This window comes from Ursus arctos, unplaced genomic scaffold, assembly GCF_023065955.2.
Source record: "Ursus arctos isolate Adak ecotype North America unplaced genomic scaffold, UrsArc2.0 scaffold_10, whole genome shotgun sequence".
In the NCBI taxonomy this organism is placed as follows: Eukaryota; Metazoa; Chordata; class Mammalia; order Carnivora; family Ursidae; genus Ursus; species Ursus arctos.
The window spans coordinates 27,657,239-27,680,194 of record NW_026622764.1 but is presented as its reverse complement, the minus strand read 5'-3'; the positions used below and the strand labels follow the sequence as shown (position 1 = coordinate 27,680,194).

The window sequence follows — 22,956 nt, the reverse complement described above, 5'->3', positions numbered from 1 at the left end:
TCGTTTTAGCCTCAAGTGCGCTCAACTTCAGGTGCTAGGGCGGAATTTGGGAAGCCGGACTTCCGGAGTCCCCTCTTTACACAGCCTAGCTGAGCTTCACACTTCCCCTTCTCTTCTTGCCAGCACTTTGTTCCTTCTTTCGTTCAAAGAACTTTTAGGGTGAGCCTGGCCCTAACTGCTGGGTATTCAGAGATGAGCCAGACTCAGTTTCCAGCCTAAGGCGCACACAGAGAATTTGAGTCAGTACTTGTCGAAGTGCCACCATCAATGGAAAAACAAGGGGAGAAAATGGCACCTGGCAACTTCCAGAAGGAGTCTTGACGAGGGAATAGAAGCATACCTGCAGACCTGAGTCAGAAGGAGCTCTAAGACATTAAGGGGGAGCAGGGGTGCAGCTGTCGGGGGGGGAGGTCTTTCCAGGACCCATGACTGTGGGACACCCGCTCAGTGGCGAGGGCAGCTACCGCCCACCGGGCAGGGGTGGGGGTGGACCCCGCCGGCCCTGCTACAGGATTTGAATTCTGTCTTGGTGATGGAAGGCACTAAAGATCATGCTTCGATTTATATAGTAGAAGGACCCTTGCTGTCAGCCTCCCTTTGTAATTCTTTTGTTGGTTGATTGACTATTTCCTCACTGAGTGACTGTTTTAAGTCCGTCGCTGTGCTGGTTTGAGACACACAGGACCAGAGAAAAGTATGGTTTCTGTTCTAACAGAGTGTCCCCATTCTGCACACTCTGTGGCTTTTTTCTTTTTGTTTTCTAACATTTAAATGTGAACCACGTTTAAAGACCATGGTAAGTTGTAGTTGGTCTGCCTGTACTGATTTGTGCTTCTTAACCTCTCCCTGGAACTCCTAAGCCTGCTGTCCTTACTAAGCGAGCAGGAGAGAGTGCTGGAACTACCCTGCAGTGCGATGGAAGGCAAACTTTGCCTTCCCCCAGCCAAAGTAGCCAGTTTAAACTATACTCAAAGCTTTATGCCCAATTCTAGCAGGTAATATTAAAATTATAGGATTCCCTGAAACTCATCTTTTTAATCCATTTACTTAACAATATTCCTGTCATCTTAACATTTATAAGATAAAATAATGGTATCATTTGTATAATTCTGAAATGTAGTTAGCCATTATTTTCAATTATTTTTTTCGCAATATAGTATGATCATTTATATTCCATGCTTAGTACACTAATTAGGTTAATAGCCTCTAGTTCTAAGTACCGTAGTATTTTATTTCATGGTGTTTGAAAGCTATCTTGTATGGAATATAATTTTCCCTGTATAAATTCACATATTATCATTTATTTTGAAGTCTATTTTTATTGTAAGAGTCAGCAAGGGGGAAATACTCTAGGTAGTCTAGATTTTCTCAAAGAACATAGTGCGTCATTCAACCAAAGAGCCTACTGTGTATATAACATGGGGTTAGGAGCTCTCAGAGGACACGGAAGAAGTGGACAGGGAGAGTGAGAAGAGAAGGGGCTTCCCTGGACAAAGTTCTTTGGTAATTAAAGAAGTAACTTGGGTTTCTCTGATATGTACTTCCATAAGCTTTACAGGCAAAATTTGAACTTGAATCAAGCTGCCACTTTTCAGCTACACAAATTCAGGCAACGTGACCACACTAGGGCTCAGCTTCCTCGCCCTAAAATGCGGATACTAAGGACACATCTCTTCTTCCCTTCGCAATTAGTTGGGAACGCACACCCCTCCTAAGGGGTAAGCCATCCTCCTCCATCCGTGTTGCGACCCCTGCTGGCCCCCCCACCTTTGCTCATGCCGTGGTTCTTGGAGATTATAGCTCGGAATCATGCCAGATCCATTCTTCAGTTCATCGAGCCTCAGATACTTCAGGAAAGAGAGACTAAGGAGAGGAAAAGCAAGTGCATGGGTGGATGGGAAGTTTAAGGGTATTTATGGATCTCGTAATGAACTAATAAAGTAAATAATGATTTGGGGGGTTTGTTTTTTTTTAAGATTTTATTTTTAAATAATTTCTATACCCAATGTGGGACTCAAACTTAAAACCGCAAGATCAAGAGTCGCAGACTGTGCCCACTGAGCTACCCAGGCACCCCCTGATTTGGGGGTTTTAATAATTAGAATTTTGAGCTACTATATTCTTCCTTTTTCTTGTCCTATTTCCCATATATTCCAATTAATTACCTTTTTAAATTGACATCCATAATTTTCGCTCATTTATTCTTTACACTTCCACTGTGACTACTTTTCCCCAGGCCCCACTGCCTTTCTTCCTTCCTTCCCAGACTGTTGGCCAACATGTTCTCATCTGTGGCTGGCTTCCCCTCTCCGGTCCATCCTGCATATGGCAGCCAGACTATTCTGCTTAAGGGACTGTCTTGTGCTCCAAAGTGCCTATCATTTCAAGAGCTCTCTCATCTGAAACCAGTTTACCCTTCATAGTCCTTATACTTCAGCAAAAACAAACAGCTTGCTCAGTTGTCCTCATATCAGGTATGATGTCATCCATGCCATGCCCTCCACCTGCTAAAACCTTCTTTCTCACTCTCCCACCCACTCCAACTCAGCCTGGGCAAAGCCACCTTCCCTCAAGGCTCAACTCAAATACCACCTCCTCCCCAAGGTCTTCATAATTGTTCCTAATTGATAATACTCTCAGCCCTTTTAATCCCCATACACTTCATTTTGAAGAATCTGCTCTCGAATAAGATCTGTCAAAATCCCAACACACTGCACCTCTCTCGGGAAACTGTCACTTCTTCTCCTGCAAATGGTGCGTCAACACAGGTGAAATCACCACTGTATGAGCGCTCCCTGTGGGTCTCAATGCACTCTGTGTTCTCCAAATATTTAGCATAATGTCTTCATACTAACTGACTTTTCATCAGAGCATTTATTCATTTATTTATTCAACAAATATTTATGGAACCCCTACTAGGTATGAAATGTTGTCCTAACTACGGGATATACCGATAAACCAAACAGACCCAAATCCTTGTCCACACGGAGCTTGAACTTTAGTGTATGAGAAGGACGAGGGAGGGGACAGGCAGTAGATCATAAAATATTAAGAAAAACATATAGCATTTTAGAAAGTACCAAGTGCTACGAAAAGGAAGTTAGAGGTGTTTAAGGGGTCTGGGAAGTGCCAAGTGGGTGCTGGTGAGGAGTATGATTCAAATAGGCCCGCCAGGGCACCTGGGTGGCTCAGTGAGCTAAGCGTCTGCCTTCGGCACAAATCATGATCCCACCTGGGATCGAGCCCTGCATAGGGCTCCCTGCTCTTCGGGGAATCTGTTTCTCCCTCTCCCTCTGCCCCTCCCCACTGCTTGTGCTCTCTCTGTCTCTCTGTCAAATAGATACATATAATGTTAAAATAAATAAATAACTAGGCTTGCCACAGTAGGCTCAGTGAGAAAACTGAGCTCAAGCTGGAAGGAGAGAAGCCAGTGAGTCTTCCGGACAGTCGATGGGGAGAGCATTCCAGCAGAGAGAAGAGCCTGAAGAAGACCCTAAGGGGGGCTTATCTGGCTTGTTTCTAGCACAACAGGGCAGGGCGCTGGAAGACCAGCAAGAAGGGGACAGGAGCAGGGGCAGAGATCAGAGAGGGAGTGTGGCAGGGAAGGTAGATCACAGGAGGACTTCGGCTTTTCCCCTGCGAGAAATCAGAACGCGCTGAAGGGCTTTGAGCTGGAGCGCAGCGATCCGGGATCCAGTCCTGCCTTTATCATCTTCTACTCTCGTTCCGTTTCACCTTTTGTGCATAAAGATGTTGGCCTAAGAGAGACTCATCTAAGAGTCCCACTACACGCGTGGGCAATCAGTGGGCCCCGAGAGTGGGAAAGCCACTGCCTTCTCCCTCCTGCTGGCTCGGAGACAACAGAGCTGAAAAGGTGGCGGAAACGGGTCCCGCCGACCTACCTGTAGCTCTGGCTTCTTGGGACCATCCATCCATTGACTGCTCTCTCCCATCAGGCCACATACACTAAGCAGAAGCCTCTAGTCTTTCTGACGTTTTACTTAAGATTTCAGGTATTCTAGCAATAGCTTTCGGATAGCTTTGTCAATGCATAACGTAACAGTAATGGTTACTGAGTATTCCACAAAATTGTCAACCTAGCCGCTGGCTTTAAGTCTGGTTTTGGAACCGCCGTTTTCATGTTGCTTTACTAGCAGATAGGGAAGATTTAAATTTAAAGTGGGTCTGTTGTCTTGCCCTCCCACTCCATCCTCTTGTGTGAGTCTTAAGGAACTGTGGGTTGGGTAAAAACTTGTCATCAGCAGGAAAGAGTTGGAAAGGGGTGGCAGGGTGGCAGGGCCTTGTGCACTGGGTCCAGGGGGGCAGGTGTGGGGGCAACACTCCCTCTGTCTCTTGCCACGAGTCACAAGTCGCTCCCGAGGCGCTGAAGGAAGGGTCCTGTTGAGTCCTCCTCACGAAGAACCCCAAGTGCCTGGCATCTTGCTCATCTCCGTTCCGTGCTTTTGTGACCTTGCTAGAGTGTGTCATGGGGACTGTACTGTCATGTGGATGAGATGGTGGGAGCTGACTTGGGACTGCTGCCACCTTTTCCATTCTAGTTCACGTGCTCACGGTCACTAACCACTTATGGATTCGGGCCTCTAAATAGGGAGGAAAGGTCTAACCTTCATATAGTTTACTCAGTCACAGGGAAGAAACTGCTTGCCGTGGTCCAGGCCTAGAGTCAGACCGTAGGCACCTGAGCACCGTGGGCCCTCTGCCCTCCTTCTTCCTTGCTACGTGACCTTGGGAATGTCAGCCAACCTCCCTGAGCTTCGGCTTCTGTGTTTGTCTGTTGGGGTTGACAAGAGTTATTTTGTAATATTGTTGTTAGAGTTTTAGTAATACTGCCTTACTGAGGACGTGGCATATGGTAGCTCTTCAATAAATGCCAATTCATAATCTCAAATGATTCTACTGTGATATCAAATGTAATTCTTCCTAGTCATGTATTTCAGCAATTTGCCTTTAATACATACAACAGATTAATGACTTTTCCCTGACTTTAAATGTGAGTGGCACTGTTGAGTCCACATATATTTTAGAAAACTTGATTTTCAAGGTAATCCTTCTACCGGGCTGATGACAATGAAGCAGAAATTGCTGTTTGTTTAGCTATAAAGAATATTACCAGAGGGAGTATTGTGAAATATCAGAATGGGCAGAAAGAATTGGTGAGTGAATTTTAAAGTTCTTTTTTTCCCCAAAGCTTTTCAAAGAGAGATACATTTTGTACACTGAGGGTTTTGGTCCTTTCGTGTACAGATATTTTGGGAGACCTGTTATATGTCAGGTTCTGAGAATAACAAATAACTGGGCTTCAGCTCCTAGCCTGGAAAAGTTTTCAGTCTGGTAGAGAAACACTGTATTGTATTATATTACCATGTGATGAGTTCCAGCAGTGTGAGCCATACCTGAGGGCAGAGGGGGATTTTCATGATCTCTTGCTATCTATTCCAGCTGAACGGGTTGGTGATGAGAAATAAGGGACCCGGATATTGTGATTTTGGGAGGCCATTCCCTGCTAAGACAGCACTGGGTGTTGTGTGCTAATGGGGGAAGGGTATTTAGGATAAAAGAATTGTTAGGTACTTCTATTTTTTCAAGTGATTAGTGGCCATAGCATTTCCATTTTTGATAGATTGTTAACTCCTTAATGATTATGAAAAATCTCCCTTCTCCATAGGCTACTTTTTTTCCTACCATTGAAATTATGACCATTGATTCCCATCTGTGTAGACAAAAGTAACACAGGCAAGTAACCTAGAAAAGAGACTCTCGGATATTTGCATGTCGGCCCTGCTGGACATAGGGGTTGGGGCTGCCATGTAGACTGAGTCCAAGGGACTTAAAATGAAAGGGGGTTTGGGAAGCCACCGCCAAAGGCGACTCTGATACAGGGACGGGCCTCTCGTGTCCTGCCAAAACGGGAGCGGTTCTCAAGCTGTTTAACTTGTGATTATTTTCTCTAGTTGCCTTTTCTTTGAAAACTAATTGTAGATGTGAAATGGCCATGTTTAAATAATTCATAAAAAAATAATAAATCCAGAGGAAAGTGGCAAAGGTGCAGAGAAACCTGGCGAAGTACAAAGAAGGGGTCGAGCCCGCTGCAGTTCTCCAAAAGGCTCCCCTTCCTCTGGAGTGCTTAATTAGGCCTGCCTGCCTGTTTGGCCCTGGGTTGGTTTTGTTCTTTCAAGAGAGCTGTTGACCTGATCCTACATGAGAACGCACCGAGCCGTCACTCCTCACAGCTCGTGAAAACATTTGTAAATGCTGTTATTTGGGCACGGGGAAAAAAATTGGTACCTTCTGACTGAGGAAACTCATACATTTATAATTGTATTTTTTAATATTGAGAAACAGCCTTTTAGCTCTACCAATTATGCAAACTAGTTAGACAACATTGTTTAATGTAGGCAACTAAATGCCCAGAAGATCCTTAACTAGAAAAACAAGAGCTTCTGCAAGTTTTGGAGATTCTTCCAACCAGACAATTAATTGAACTAACTCGACAGTGCTTTTGTGAGGTTTATAGCTCCTGGAACTATTGCTGTGCTTACAGAAGCGTTTTAAACGTTACATCCTTGAAACTTCTAGATCAATTAGTTTGTGATGGAAGGCAATCTCTAGGTCTAAAATTACTTTTTATGCTGATATATCATTTTCATTAAGAGGCTTTTTCTTTTCTTTTTCTTTTTTCTGTGTGTGTGTGTGTGTGTGTGTGTGACTAATTAGTACTCCTGCCCTGGAGAAGCTGCTGCGTATTGGTTAGACTTTCCCCAAGCTTTGAGGGAACTTCTACCATGTTCTTAATAGCCCCTCTTCAAATGTGGGTGGGGAGCTGGAATCGTAGCGCAGGAAGGAGCTCAAAAGTGCTACAAGGAAACGAGTTAGGTTTCTCTACTCTGTTACACCTGCTACACTCGGCAAGGCTTCAGAACTGGTGCTGCTCACTCACTGCTTCAACTATTCCCTATGCTCATTTTAGTTTCTCTTTTAAAAGTACCCTGGTGTTTCCTCTGCCACATAATACCAAATATGCTTCTGCCCGACGCTTTGTGATTGAAAAAGTGGTCTTCAAAGTTGACATTCAAAAGTGTCCATCTGGCTCCCTCAATACTACCGTGTCTCTTTTGTTTTCCCGAGTCTCAGCCGAGGAGATGTTTGTCACTTAATTGCTGCTCAGGATCACAGATGATGGTTTATAGTTTCGGCGAATTGTGGGCAGCACTTTGTTAACCAACGGAAGAGCGCGCTGGTACTTGATAATTAGCCTATGGAGCTCAACTGGCCCTTAACGGCACCTGCCCGACCAGCATCAGGGAGCCTGTTTCAACACACAAGCTCCTTCTTGTTAATTAACCTGTGTGCACTTGTTACAAACGATACCTATTTGTTTCCAATTAATACATTTGCTGCCACTTTAAATATTCATTTATTATTATGCTTGTTAAGTGAAAGGTGGAGAAGAATGGTTTGGATGACTTCCATCAGTATGCACTGAGCTTTAAGAGATCAACAAATCGACTAATATGTCAGTTATGTTGCTATGTGTTCAGTGGGCCCCCAAATCCGCTTGAGTAAGATGAGTTGCTCTCAACCATGAAAACAAGACAGGGGCGATTGAGAAGCAAGGCACCCATGATAGTAATCAGTGAATTTTCAGTAGAGGAGAATTTGCCTAAATGTTCATTGCAATTCCTGTGAGGCTTGGCTCCATTCCCCTATCTACATCATGACTACTTTGTATCTGGAGCGATAAAAAACTGGAGGCGTGCAAACAGATATGTCTTGATTTTCCCTTCAGCTGGCTTCAACCAAATGAAATGATGAACCAAAATTGAGAGGAATTTGCTTAGTTACTCTTTAGCAGAAGTAATCTGAAAATCATAAGGAAATTCAGGTGCATATCATATGTCAGAAGTATGCTAATTGAAAAAGCAGTAGGAACAATAAATATGCATTCATTTAGCATCTTTTACATAAAATCTAGACTAAAATAGCGATTCTTGGAAAAGCTGCCAAAATTATCACTTAAAATTTTGGTGCTCTATAATTGATTTCAGGTATTTGTTATTGTTCTCCAAAACTCATGTTGGAAAATTTCCTAAAATACATTTTTCTCAAAGTAAGAATATCCTATCTTAGGGGCGCCTGGGTGGCACAGCGGTTAAGCGTCTGCCTTCGGCTCAGGGTGTGATCCCAGTGTTCTGGGATCGAGCCCCACATCAGGCTCCTCTGCTATGAGCCTGCTTCTTCCTCTCCCACTACCCCTGCTTGTGTTCCCTCTCTCTCTGGCTGTCTCTATCTCTGTCGAATAAATAAATAAAATCTTAAAAAAAAAAAAAGAATATCCTATCTTATAAATTATTTAAAGGTGTGAAAAAATAATATTTTATGCCAATGTAAGGAAGGACTTTTAATTTTTATTTGGATGAAATATTGGAGTGATGTGGCTTTAAGATTTGCCCCTCAGAATATTTTCTTTCTGTTTTTGTTGCATCAAAAATCATGCTTATGTGACTTCAACTAGGTTCTCTTAACTGCATAAGGAGTTCAAAATACACTTGAATATTGATGGAAGCAACATTCCCACAGCCACCAATCAATTACTTTGATCCTTCTGTTTTAAAATTGGTCCAATAATGCATTTTAGAATAGGTCAATACCGCCTGCTATATGGAGTAATATGTCTAATTTGTTTCTATTCATCATGATCATGTAGTTAAGAACAATATGCTTAAGATCCCCAGTTGTCACTGGGAAGAATGATGTGTAAAATTGACAAAAGAATTTATAAAATTGCTATATGGGTATAATGTTTTGAAGAGATGGAACACATCCCTGCATCCTCTTTTTCCCTCAGACGTGTAATACTCCGGGTATATTGTTCATTTGCATTAACTTGATGGGTAGCACACCTGAACACCCACATTCTGTCCACCAACTTGAAAGAGACCATTTCTCCTGCCCAGAAGGAATGCTTTCTTGCTGCCCTCTGCAGCATCCTGCAGAAAACTTAGAGAAGAAATGCCTTTCGCTCTTGCCTTACCAAATCGCTTCTCTTCCCCATACGGATTCTCCCTTAGCAGCACCAGCGAATACTCCTGGGTACCCACCCGTGGCAAGTGCTGTGGAGATGTTACCAGAAGGACTGTAAGAGCATCCACTACCACGATCCTGTATGTTAAGCTCTGCTATTGCCAATTTGGCGTGGTTATCAGGGGACAGCAAGAAGGGGAAGCACGGGCATTCATCCTCTAGCTAATGTCCTCTGTGTGCCTCACCCATTAAAAGAATATAAATTCATTATGTGACATATGAAAAAAAAAAAAAAAAAACCCTGACCGGGGACTCAGGAAACCTCTCTGTATTGCCTTTGTGAAGTGAGAAGCATCCTCGTGCCTGAGTTGATTCATCTATTCCTTCTTACCTAGCACAACTGGAGAACCAAGGGGAGAAAACCTCACAGGCTGTTTTCCTTTGCATTCTGGTATATGTTGGACGCACAGGGGGGATGCCTAACTTTTAGAACAGTAGGGCTGTGCTTAGTGTGCTATAATCAATATAAAATACCCATCCTTCTATCATTAAGTGGGTATTTGGAAAAAGTCGTTACATCCTTAGGCACTGTTTAGTGCTAGGAAAGAACTTAAAAATTCATAGTGGTCACTTACCTGAAGTCTTATCTCGCCTATTGCCGATACCATTCTGATTAAGAACACATGTGCTACCCGAACTGCTATGCACAACTGCATTTACCTACTTCCATAATAAATGTTGTAAATACATGTTACTTATGTGCAAGTCTGCTTAGTCATTAATTGAAATGAACTATATCGATCCAGTGCTCACTATAAGCCAAGCAATCATTGTCTACTATTTGTAAGATGATTACAACACTTAAGTCCCTGTGCCTTTGATTAATATTCTTGTTGCTGATTGAGGCCTAGTTGAGCATTCACAATTATTAGGTTCTTTTGGGTAGATAAACATAGCTTCTAATAGTTAGAAGTAGGTGAAGGCTAAAATTCTTTCCCCCCTCAAAACTTTGCTACCTAATGGTATATTACAATAAAAGCAATTGTGAGACTTAATTCTTCAACACATATATCTCTCCATAAGCAGGGACAAGACAAAGACACACAATCTGCTCTGTAAAAACATTATTTTATAACCTATTATGTAGGTAAATGTGTGCCTACCAATTCTAGCTATACACATTGGGCCTTTTACCCAATGGAGCAGACGGAATGTGTCACAGGATTCAGGTGGAAGACGGAGGAGAGTTCGCCATGAATGGTGGTGGAGAAATGCAACACAAAAGAAGACTAACTTGACGAGACTCCCCAGAAAAGGCAGGTCTTAGATGAATAGAGTGGGGCCAAAGACATCCTAAGCAGGAAGAAACCACCAAAAGTTCAAAGGTGGAAACCCTGCAGTCAGGCTTACATATTTATGGGATCGCACTTTTCCTAAATCCAGCTGTCAAAGTTGGAACAACATTTTGAACAAGAGGAACATTACCATCAAATTATAGGTGTCTTAGCAGCCATACCACCAGAATTAATCTATTCTAATAGGCCACTCAGGCATAAAGATTGTGGAGTTTCTATTTTTTATAGGCAACTTGACTTTCAGTTAGAATATTTTATAACCTATTCCCTAAAATATGAAGGGCTGTGAAAATACTACCTGTAAGCCCATTAGCTGTGCAGTGCGTTATTGCTGCTAACAGTGCCAAGAGAGCAACAGTCTTTCCTCATGTTCGTTCGTTCATTCATTCATTCATTCATTCAGCCATCTGGATTAAGCACCCACCATGTATCCAGCACTGTGCTAAGTTATAAGCAGTTTCAGTGAGTTGAGAGAAATGCTGCTTAGCTATCTTTACCACCTAGTGACTGTGATGACATTAGTTGACTAAGGCAAATGTCCCAGGCTGTGACCAGGGAGTGGTGGGTGATGGTGGTGGGAAGGAGGAGAGAGCAGAGAGCCTTAACTGAATGAAGCACTAACCCCTACTGAGACCCTTGCCTGTGAAAATTCTTAGCTGTTTTCCAACTGGTAATCTGGAAGGCTAAGCTTGCTTTTAAGGATGCCTAGAGTCCAGGCTTGTTTTGACAATTTCCAAAAAGTAGGCTTACCTAGGACTCTCAAATTGATTTTGAAATGGGGTTTCAGGGTCCCTGGGTGGCTCAGTTGGTTGGGCGTCTGACTTCGGTTCAGGTCATGATCTCAGGGTCCTGGGATCGAGTCCTGCATCGAGCCCTGGATTGGGCTCCACACTCAGAGGGGAGTCTACTTCCCCTTTTCCTCTCCTTCTGCCCCTCCCCCTGCTCATGCTTTCTCTGTCTCCCTCTCAAATACATAAAGTCTTATAAAATCTTTTAAAATCTTATAAAATAAAATAAAATAAAATAGGTTTCAATGTACAAAGTAGGAGGCCAATGAGGTGACTCCATCTGTACACATTATTTGGTCTCATTTTCCAAGGGCATCCAGAGAATTGTCAAGAATTGCCATCTGTTTTCCTGTCTGTACCATAAGGAAGTTGAGCTTCTAGGCTTCAAGTTACTATGCCAGGGCAACTCTATGCCCAGATTTGCCTGGGACAGTCCAGGTCCTATCAGTTTTCCAATTGTGTAATTATTATTATTATTTTTTAAAGATTTTATTTATTTATTTGACACAGAGATAGAGACAGCCAGCGAGAGAGGGAACACAAGCAGGGGGAGTGGGAGAGAAAGAAGCAGGCTCCCAGCAGAGGAGCCTGATGCGGGGCTCGATCCCAGAACGCCAGGATCATGCCCTGAGCCGAAGGCAGACGCTTAATGACTAAGCCACCCAGGCACCCCATCCAAGTGTGTAATTATTAATAGCACCTAATTTCCTCCTTTAAAATGTCCTATTGACATGATAAATCATGTGGTCAATTAATACTAGCTGACTTCAGCCTTGAATAATACGTCTCTAAATCCACCAACAATTTGGGAAAGAAGACTTCTGGATAGGTTAAAATCCTTCCAACCAAGGAAAACTGCTAGAGCATCTTCCTGAGCTAGTTACATGATATTAAAACAGTTTGGTCAATGCAGCCAGATGGTTGATAAGTCAGGGACACAAATCAGTGTGGCCTGGTGGTCCAGGACACAGACTCGAGCCAGCCAGCCAGATTTACAGCCCAGTTCTGCCACTTCCTGCCATGTGACCTTATCCTCACTCAGTTTCCTTGATGTAGAGTAGGGATGCTAAGAGTATCTATCTCATAATATTGCAATGAGGATTATATTAATTAATATATGTAAAGTGCCTAGAACAGTGCCTGGCACACTGTTAGTGATGTCGTAAGGGTTTGCTCTCATTACTACCTCATCCAAAAAGGTAGGCATGGGAGTGCAGATACCTCATCAAGATGCTGATTTCATTTCCTTTGGATATGCCCAGAATATGGCATTGCTGGTCATAAAGTAGTTCCATTTTTAATTTTTTAAAGAACCTCCCACACTGTGTTGTTATAATGTCTGCATCAATTTACCTTCCCATCAACAACACACAAGTTCCCTTTTCTCCATATCTTCACCAACATATGTTATCATTTCTTTTGTTTTCCATGTCGGATCATCTTTCATCAAGTATAAAGACTTCCAGTCACGCCACCTAGAGAGATCAGTTTACCCCCTGCTCTGTTTGGCCACCAGTCTCTTGTCTCTCTCCTCCTCAGTGCTGAGGCAGATACCATTTCCACAGGAATGAGCAATCCATGGTTTGTGGCCTCTGCCAATAACAAAAGCCCTGGACAGCCGGGTGGCAGAGCTGTTGCCACTGGCATCTTTTGTGTGAACTACATCAAAAGAACCAGAGTGTCTCTCTCCATGGGTGATCAGACCAATTCTTCCCAGGTTAGCACCTCCAGTCACCATACACAGATTATCAGTGTCAAACTGGATGAATCAGTTATCTTTCCAGTCTCCAGATCAATCTGGGTGGTGTCATCCAGCTTGATGAGGGGATCAGGATAGCAGATGGTATGAGGTCCCCAAGTGAGGGATTCCTTTTGTCCCCACAAAAGTCTTTCTCACTCTGCACAACTTATACTTGGCCTCCTTAGGTATAATCTGATGGACAGCAAAGTGACCCCTGGTGTCATAGGTCAACAGAAATTCTCCCCGGTCTTGCCGATGCTGATGACGTCCATCAACCCGGCAGAGTAGGTTAAAGCAGATCGGATCTTGCCGTCAACCTTGATAAAACCCTGCACACAGAGCTTCTCTACTTCGTCTCCTTTTAGTGCATACTTAAGTCTGTTCTTTAGGAAAGTGATGAGAAGGAGACATCCTCTCAGTTTAGGGGGACCAGTAGATGGGCAAGGGGCAAATACACCAGTTTATCCAGCAGCCAATGCTTTGGAGCCACTACACACTTCAGACGCTTCTTGGGACCAGGAGCCGCAGCTGTGCTAGGCACGAAAAGAGCTGTTATCATTTGTCTTTTTGCTAACAGCCATTCTAACAGGTGTGAGGTGCATTTCCCTGATTAGCGATGTTGAGCACCTTTTCATATACCTTTTAGACATTTATGTCTTCTTTCGAGAAATGTCTATTCAGGTCCTTTGCCCATTTTCCAATCAGGTTATTTGTTTTTTTGCTATTGATGTTGTACGTTCATTGCGGCATTATTCAAAATAGCCAAGATATGGAAACAACTTAAATGCTCATTGACAGATGAACAGATGAAGAAAATGTGGTCCACATATAATGGAATATTATTCAGCCTTAAAAAGTCAGGAAGTTCTGTCATTTGCCACAACATGGCTGAAACTGGAGGACATCATGCTAAGTGAGATAAGCCGGATGCAGAAAGACAGTACCGTACAATCTTACTCACATGTGGAGTATAAAGTAGTCAGAGTCATAGAAGCAGCGAGTAGGATGGTGGTTGCCAGGAGCTCAGGGGAGGGAGAAATGGGGAGATTTTGATCAAAGAGTACAAAGTTTCAGTTATGCCAGATGAATAAGTCCTGGAGATCTGCTGTACAGCATGGTTACTGCGGTTTAAAAATCTGTACTTTATACTTGAATTTTGCTAAAGAGGATAGATCTTAAGAGTTCTCAACACATACGCACACAGTAAAAGAAAGCAAGAAAGGAAACTAATAGCTCTGGGAGGTGATGGATATATTAGTCAGCCTGATTGTGGTAATCATTTCACAACGGGAATGTTTGTCACAACACCAAGTTGTACACCTTAAATACGTACAATTTTTATTTGTCAATTATACTTAAGTGAGACTTTTAAAAAAAGTAAGCATAGATGAGTTAACACATCTTGTATAGATGGGGCTTTAGTAGAGAAATGTCAACCCCTAACTCAACAGACTAGAAAGCAAATTTAATCATCTTTGAAACCAATGGCAAGTTGCCATAAAACTTTAATTAAGATGTTTGGGATATAGGGACACCTGGGTGGCTCTGTTGGTTAAGTGTCTGCCTTCAGCCCAGGTCATGATCCCAGGGTCCTGGCATGGAGTCCTAAGTCAGGCTCCCTGCTCAAAGGGGAGCCTGTTTCACCCTCTGCCTGCCACCCGCCCTGCTTGTGCTCTCTCTCACTCTCTGACAAATACATACATAAAATATTTTTTAAAAAGATATATGGGATATATATTAAAATAAAAACAAAATTTTTATTTACAATAACACTTTGAGCATATTCGAAGTGAAACCTTCTTTTATCTCACTGACCCTACAGAGATGTTACTATGTTCCATTTTATTACCCTCAAGATAATGAAGCATGCTGGTATCAATTATAGTATCTTAAAATTTTTTATCTTCTAATATTATAATATTCTAAGCCCCCCATCGAATATAAACTCTATTTATGTCTCCCCAGCTCTGTGTAAAAGGCATCATATATATTTTTGATTTGGATATGCCTCTAAACCGGATAAATGTCATTGTAGACATCAGATGCAGTATACGTTTAACTCAAAAAAGAATCAGTGATAATAATAGGGTACGTTAACTTGGTAATACCTGACTGTTGCTTCTTGAACTGGGATTAGGCTATCAGACAGTTCCCAAAAGTAAATACCTTGATAGAATGATCACAATGGAATTTAGAAATTAAATCCAAAAGACTATGTTAATGTAGCATAAATGGGAACATGAGAAAATATCAAAGTTGAAGTTTTTGTTGGAAGATGAATTTGAAATGATCTCTTATGCATATGCAACTTTTAATACATACTCTCTGAGGTACATTTACACTCACATTTAGAAGTCTAATTAGTAATAAAAAGGAAAGAGTTCATAATGATAGCACCCTGCTCTTAGGGTCCCTATTATACATTCCGAAAACAAATTCATTAATATCTTAATATACGTGGTGTCATTTTCTGCACTTAAATATTTCAGCCCAAAAGATGTAAGCTCCCCTACCTCCTTTTTTTTCTTTGCATTTAATCTGTAAATTTGAAGCCTGGGGATCTTGTTACTTTCAAAGTCAGACTTTTGACATTTTTCTCCTGCAAAGTAAAAGATTTGGGGGGGGAAAAAGTAGCCACCATGCTTTGAAATATGTGCTTTTTCTAATATGTGCTGTTTCTTGAAAAGGCTAACAGGCGTTTGGAGAGTGAACCATCAAAAACACCACTTCGGAGGCTGCTCTTTTAGGCTATTATGGGTAGAATGCCTCTTAACCCTTGAGGCAACTCAACAATTGAGTTAAGGAGATTTTCGTGTATCGGTTTTGCCTGTCACATGGTTGACCTAACTTCAGGATATACTTTGCAGCTGAAGGTTCATTTCCCTCCATTTGTTAAGTGGCTAATTATAAAGGTTCACAAAAGAATTGACACAAGGGAAAGAGAGGGGCCTGGCTTCTCTCAGCAGCCCCAAGAGGCCCGGACAAGCGTCATTTGTAAAAACAGAGCACAAATTAAGCAATGGCCATAATAAGCTGCAAGGAGCTGGGGTGTAATGAAAGGGGAATTCTTATGTCGATGCAGAGCAGGCACTAAACTGTTGGGATTTTTGTTTATTTTGTTTTTTACATTGACAACGAACTCAATATAAGTCATCCTGTTTAAGCATCTAAGGCAAAAAATAAAATTTTGAAGCTGAGTTGACCATAACAAGCTAAATAAAAAGACAGTTTTATCCCCACAGCTGGGATTTGCAAGTTTATTTTCTCTCTATGATATATTGAAAATACTTTTGAATTCCAGTAAAAATTGGTTTTATTTCCTGAATAAAGTTATTAGAAATAATGACCAGAAACAGGAGTGTGACATGACACATCTGTATTAAGACACGAACATTTTCCATCAAGTAACAATCAGCTTTCCTCTTTACACCCACTACCATGAATTCTAAATACCAGCCTTTTTAACACTTGAAAAAGCATAAACAACAAAGAAAACTCCCTTTACTTAGGAGTGTGATAGCTAATGATACAGACTGGAAATTGCTGCATTGTTTCCACCTTTCATCAAAACATCCCTATGCATAGTATTCGCATCATTATGTAAGACATTTGCAAATATGTATAATGCTTTTGCCTATGGGAAAACTCTCCTGCTCTAATGTATTCCTGAAAGATGAATGAACAATTCTTGAGGTATGATAAAAAGATTCAGAGGGTTGGATAGAGCAATGATATTAAAGCCACAAGCTCATCATTTAAATTTTTTTTAAATGTCAACTGCTAACACTGCAGGTCTCTGTTTTACTTATTTTTTTTCTCTGCAAACTCACCCCCTCTTTTCCAATTCCTTCTCTGATTCAAGATCAGCATCCCCCAATTTGCTGGAGGCTGCCTGCTTTGATACTTCAGCGGGGATCTTGTGAAGCCAGAAGTGCTCCCTGGCTTCAGATCTCTGATCTGGATTTTTGCCTGATTTGAGATTTTCAGTAGCATCTGAAACAATTGTGGAAACTGGGGCATCACCAGATATCCAGCTCGTTACCAGCTGAATTTAGTAATCAGACCAGGAGCTGATGCTTAGAGCATATGTGGGCTCCACTGACACTGAAATTGTAAAAATGTGAAACGGGTCTTCATCAGATGTTCAAAAGCAAATGGGGAGGTGATAAGGGGACTAACAGACTGGAGGAAGCGAGAACATTCATGCCAGCAGAGGTGGAGTAAGAACACAGGTGAGCCCCTGAGAGGTTCCACACTCGGAGACATCAGGTGTCTGATGGGAGCAAAGCCAAGAAGATATGATGGGGCTAAAGGTCTGTGTATCCAGTCGTTGATTTTCCCAAGAAGACTATAGTTTTACTTTCTGAGAGAAACTGAGTGGAAAGTCTCCAGAATTCAGGTACAATGGACACACAAGGGGTCAGGCTCAAGGTGTAGGGCTGCGAACATTGATTTGATTAAGAGAAGCAGGTTCAGAGAATCTTTACCACCAATCAGAAAAAAGAGAAAAATGGAAGGACTCTTCTTTGGGGAAACAGAACTGACTTTAAAGAGAGCTTTTGATAAAAAGGTCACCTTGCTTCCTGATGAGTCCACAGCGAAATCCTTCAGTGGAAAATCCCATCCATACACATGGAGCCTCTGATTTGCCTTTAATGCTTCATTCATAAACACTGACAGACAATAGGAGATCATCAGGCATTTGAGTAAAGCCTCCAATATGAAAAAGAGGATAAAAATAATCATACAAACAAAGGAATCCAGAGCAGACAATGCAGAGTACAGAAAAAACTTTAAAAAATAATAATATTCTTGGAGAGTCAAGAAAAGATATTGTTCATAAAACAAGAACTGAATGCTTTGAAAAAGAACAGAGAACAAGAAAGAGCTCTTATAAATGGAGACTAGGAAAGCCAAGATAATAATGTAATAGAAAGGCTGATAAACACAAGAAAATTTCCCAGAATATATGTCAAAAAGACAAAGAAATGGAAAATAGTAGAATAAAAAAGAAAGTAGTCAATTGAGAAGATATAATGTTTTATTAATAAAAGGTCTAGGGAGAAAAGGGGGAATGAAGGAGAGGAAATTATCTAAAAAATAACATAAGGGGCGCCTGGGTGGCACAGTGGTTGGGCGTCTGCCTTCGGCTCGGGCTGTGATCCCGGCGTTATGGGATCGAGCCCCACATCAGGCTCCTCCGCTGTGAGCCTGCTTCTTCCTCTCCCACTCCCCCTGCTTGTGTTCCCTCTCTCGCTGGCTGTCTCTCTCTCTGTCCAATAAATAAATAAAATTGTAAAAAAAAAAAAAATCTAAAAAATAACATAAGAAAAGCCTTCAGAACTGAGGGCATTTGTCCTCAGGCTATAAGAATATTGTTAAGTACCCAGTACCCATAAATGAAAGAAACAAAACAACGAGAGCAACAAAATAAACCAAGGTATATCAACATGAATTTTCACAACATTAAGGATAAACACAAAATCTTATATCTTAAATTCAAGAAAGAAGGAAAGGAAAAAAACATGGAGAAATAGATTAAGAAAAAGATAAAAGACATAGCAATATATCACATAGAAAGAACACAGAATCAGAATGGCGTCAGATTTCTCAAAAGTGACATTGGAAGGTAGAAGAAATGGAAAAAATTGCTTTCAAAACTCTACAGCAAATGACTTTAAAACCCAAATTTTATATTATGAACATTCTTAATTGGGTCTGAGAGTAGAATAAATATATATTTACGCACACCAGAACTCCCAAAATTTTACCTACCATCAGCCATTTTGAGGAAACTACTGCAAGTTATAATCCAGAAAAAATAAGAAATGAATCAAGAGAAGAAATGCAGATTATAAACACTCAAATGCTAGGGTGAAAAAATGTTCTGATTTGTTTGGAACAGTCTTGGTTTAGCCCAATTGTTTTGGCATAATTATTAATAGCACTCCTTTTATCCTCAAAGGTATCCTAGCTATTTCTAAAAAATGGATATATCGTTTCACATTTTATGATATTCAAGACTTTTAGCCAAATTTCTCCATTTTGGTTCAGTGTCAAAAACCATGATGCACACAGTGGCTTAATTTATATACAATCTGAAAAACAGATCAGAAAATACACATGATTATCTTGAAACTATGAAATAATTATGAGTAAACCTCTCATTAGCAGATGTAGCTTTCCTCCAAGTAAAGTTAGTAATTAAACAAAAGAAGAATATATAAAAATAAAGTTCCAACACTCATAAATTTCATTGGGATGTTTTACCCATTTTTGCTACTCATATAGGTCAATAGAAAATGCTTACCAAAGATTGCTTTCATAATACAAGTCATCTGTAAGGGTCATCACAAGATGCTAGCACACGAACCCCCATGATGTAATCTTCAAGTTCTTCAGTTTACCCTCAGTTGTCTTTACAGTTAAAATGAGGATCTCTTTATTTGAAGCCTAAAAATGAAAATATCTAAAGTGTATACACTTTTTTAAAGATGGGCCAAACAGAAAAATTAACTAGTTCAGAGATTGCCCTACCCTGGGCATTATGCGAAGCGCTATCCATGCATGGCGAGGGATGGTTATATTCATGGGCTTCAGAGTCCAGTGCTCGGACTAGCTGTGTGACTTTGGGGATATTTACACAATTCCTCTCTGCCTTAGTTTCCTCATCCATGAGGTACAATTTGGTGTGCTTCGAATCAAAACGTGTTTCTGTTTACATTTTGTTATATGGATGTTTTCCAAATATGGCTGCCTTACTAAGCCTTTGTTGGAGTTGTCTTAACAATGTAAGTTAAGTCTTTGTTCCCCCAAACACTGGAGGAAGCCATACTGTGTAGTTTAAAATATGAGTGCATAGTGTGCCATTCCCCTAGCCAACAGAGAATATAGAAGGGAAGATACTCACCTACGTGACCGTCAGCCACAACATCCTTTCGTTTTTGACCTGGAAGAATGAACAAGCAAGCATAAAAACCGGTTGAAGACCTCACTAGGCTGCTTGAAGTCCAGGTCTTTTTCTGTGGGTAGAGTTAAGTAGAGTAACCAAGAAGCCAAGAAGGTAGCAAATATAAGAAGGAGAAATATCTCACCTGTCCCATAATGATTACAGCTGGTACCTGTTGTTTCGGAAGCCATGATGAGAGGTTATGTGGTCAACAGCAACACTGAGTCATGTAATCAGATCATACATAAATGTTGACAAGTTTCTTTACAGAGATGAAATGATAACTCACTTTCCAAATACTTATCAACATCTTAAAAATGTATAAGCTATGTGATAACTTCAGCATAATCGTGCTGACACCATTTATTTTAAGATTTAAGGATAAAAATATATGGTTTGTTGTTTTTTTTTTCTTCCTTTTTCTATACATGAAGCAAGTGATGATTAAAGAATTGAAGTTTTCTGGTGAATGAAACAGCCAGACCACTTTTCATGACAAAGTTGGTAATTAGAAGGCCAATTTAATGGTGAATCAGGCAGAAATATTCAAACCATGACAAATGACTTTAATAATGCAGCTTGCAATGCTTGAACAGAAATAAATTTCACTTCCTCAAACTCTCGCCTTTTCTGCCTGCCTGGAAGATAGAACTGTCCAGGAGGTATTTTGTACCCTTTATTCAGTAAAGCTTTTACTAGATTTTAAGCGACCAAATAGCTTGCAAATGCAAAACATCATTCAACTTCTTATGATTTTTTTTCCTGAAGGTAGACCGTGTTCAGAATTCTGAGTAAGTCAAGATTTATTTTTCTTCTGTTCTGCTTAGCCCTGCAATAGTGTTTTATTGTTGCCACTCTGACTTGAGGTATTAAAGGAGCTACATTGGCCTCAAAATTGAAAGCTAATTTTGGTGTTTGTCATAAGTTTGTTAAGACCACATGCATTCCACAGTTTGAAAAATTTCATTATTCTGTCCATGCTGGGGCTTCGTAATTGGATAGTAAGGATGTTCAAAGACTAATTTAGTGAATTGCACAATATTTTAAATGGAATTATGCAGGTTTATGGGTCCTTAGGGGATTCAGCTAGGAGCCTCTCGAGAAAATCTGTTTATCAGTAAATGATATTAGCAGCTTTCACCTAGCTTTTGTCTTCATTAAATTGCTGCTCCCCCAATTGAGGGTCACATCTGAGGCCTGCTTTGATAATTTGTCATTATTGTCTTGTTTATTGGAGCATAAAGTTGATACAGGCCAGGCTGTGCTGTTTATACACAATGTGCAAAGAAGTTTCTATTAACAATTCCACCAGTGCTAAATCAAAGTGGAATTTTTCAGGGTTCAAGAAAGGGGATCATTTGTCGCTTTCTAATTTCCTCTAAAACTCTCTGAGTACATGCCATGCCCCCTTGTCTCGTATGTGTAACACATAATGCCCTTGCTAGAGCCAATCTTCTGCAGACTTTCTTAAAAATCCATTCTTATCTTTAAAGATAAGGTTGAAAGTTGGAATTCTTTCGATAGTATTGAGCCATCATGCAAAACCCAACCCATGCCACAGACATCCCTTAAAATACGGCTTTCACCTATGGTGACCATTAACTATTGATCTTAAGAGACTTGGGGTTGTAGGTGAGCTATTAAGATTGTTAAGAGCCATACTATTTATCGTAGCACAGGCCCGCATACTTTCTGTTGCACTTTGTGGAGTTCTCAGGCCAGCAACGGAAGGGGCATTGCTTGAAAGCTTGGTCATGGCGTATTGGAATGTATCACCGAGTACGTTGAAAATCGGTTGGCTTCTGACTGTGCTTTACATGTGGATTGCCATGGGGTGTTCTATGCCAGTGATGATGTGGGATCTGAAACTGGGGCACTGGGGCACAGGCACAAGTACACCCCATTTTTCAATCAGGTCTGTAATTTGAAGCATTTTTTTGCTAGGCGATTTGCACGTGTTTTGACTGCCTCTGCTTCTCCTTAGCAAAATCATTTGGTGGCCCCTGGTCTTCCCTCTGTAGATGATCTGGGGCTTGCTCGGCCCCCTGGTGGCATGTTCCGTTCCTCCCCCTGCATCTTCCGTTCCTCCACCCTCCATTCGCAGTCCCTGTGCCCCCAGGAGCAATACTGCTTTTTGTCTCTACAAGAGACGGGGCCTAGCAGGAAGGAAAACGGTTTAGCGGCCAAGGAAACCATACTTTTGTGGCACAGCCCAGGAGAAAGGAACTCCCGGTCCCCAGCAACACAAAGGGCGAATCCTCTGTTGGTGTTTACGCAGGTTAGTAGCAGCCCCCACGGGTTTTACCACACACACGCAGCATTCCCTTTGCCTGAACTGCCTTTGGCCCTGCTCTCCCTGGGAGGGAGGTTGAGAGGGCCAGTGCTCATCCGGGGACCAAACTATATCTTACCTGATGTGCTCCAGAGTTTTGGGGATGGAAGGAAGAAAAAGACCAACCCTTCAAAGGTAAAGCCAAGTAGAAATAGTAAGTTCCACCCTTAACAGCTCAGAATGATTGCGCAGGCCTTCCTCATGGAAGTTCTCAGGCCAGGAGCCTAGCCAACCTCATTTTTATGTACTAATACCTAGCACATCCACGGCATTCAAAGATTTATGGTTATTATCGCCATCCACTCACCCACATAATCACCAGCCTTTCACTTTAAAATGGTTAAAAATTGTTTCATGGATTGCAGATCATTAATGTAAATTAGACTATTTCTATATTTGATTTCTTAATTTTTAACTGGAAAAGAACAGCTCTCACACATACACTCTTTTTTTTTTTTACTTGAAAATTTTAAATGGCTCTCCAGACACCTCTTTCAATAACTCTTACCCTCCAAAGCTAGGCTGCCTTTTAATTTCACTTTAAAATAGCTACATTGGGACCATAATATGATTAGAACTAATGAATATTGTGGAGAGAAGCAAGAAAAATTTTATTTAAAATCTTTAAAAAGTATAAATACTTCATGTGATTAAGGACCTGTGGTTTATCCCCACCCGGCCAAGGACTCAATTTTGATTCTGAGATCAGTCATCTGAGCTCCTCAGGTCTCACCTTGCTGGTCTGCTCC

General features: G+C 41.2%; 1 pseudogene; it reads right to left on the bottom strand.

Moving 5' to 3' along the window:
• Nucleotides 1-12,674: 12,674 nt before the first annotated feature.
• LOC113251122 (40S ribosomal protein S4-like) lies at nucleotides 12,675-21,631 on the bottom strand (annotated as a pseudogene).
• Between the last annotated feature and the right edge of the window lie 1,325 nt (nucleotides 21,632-22,956).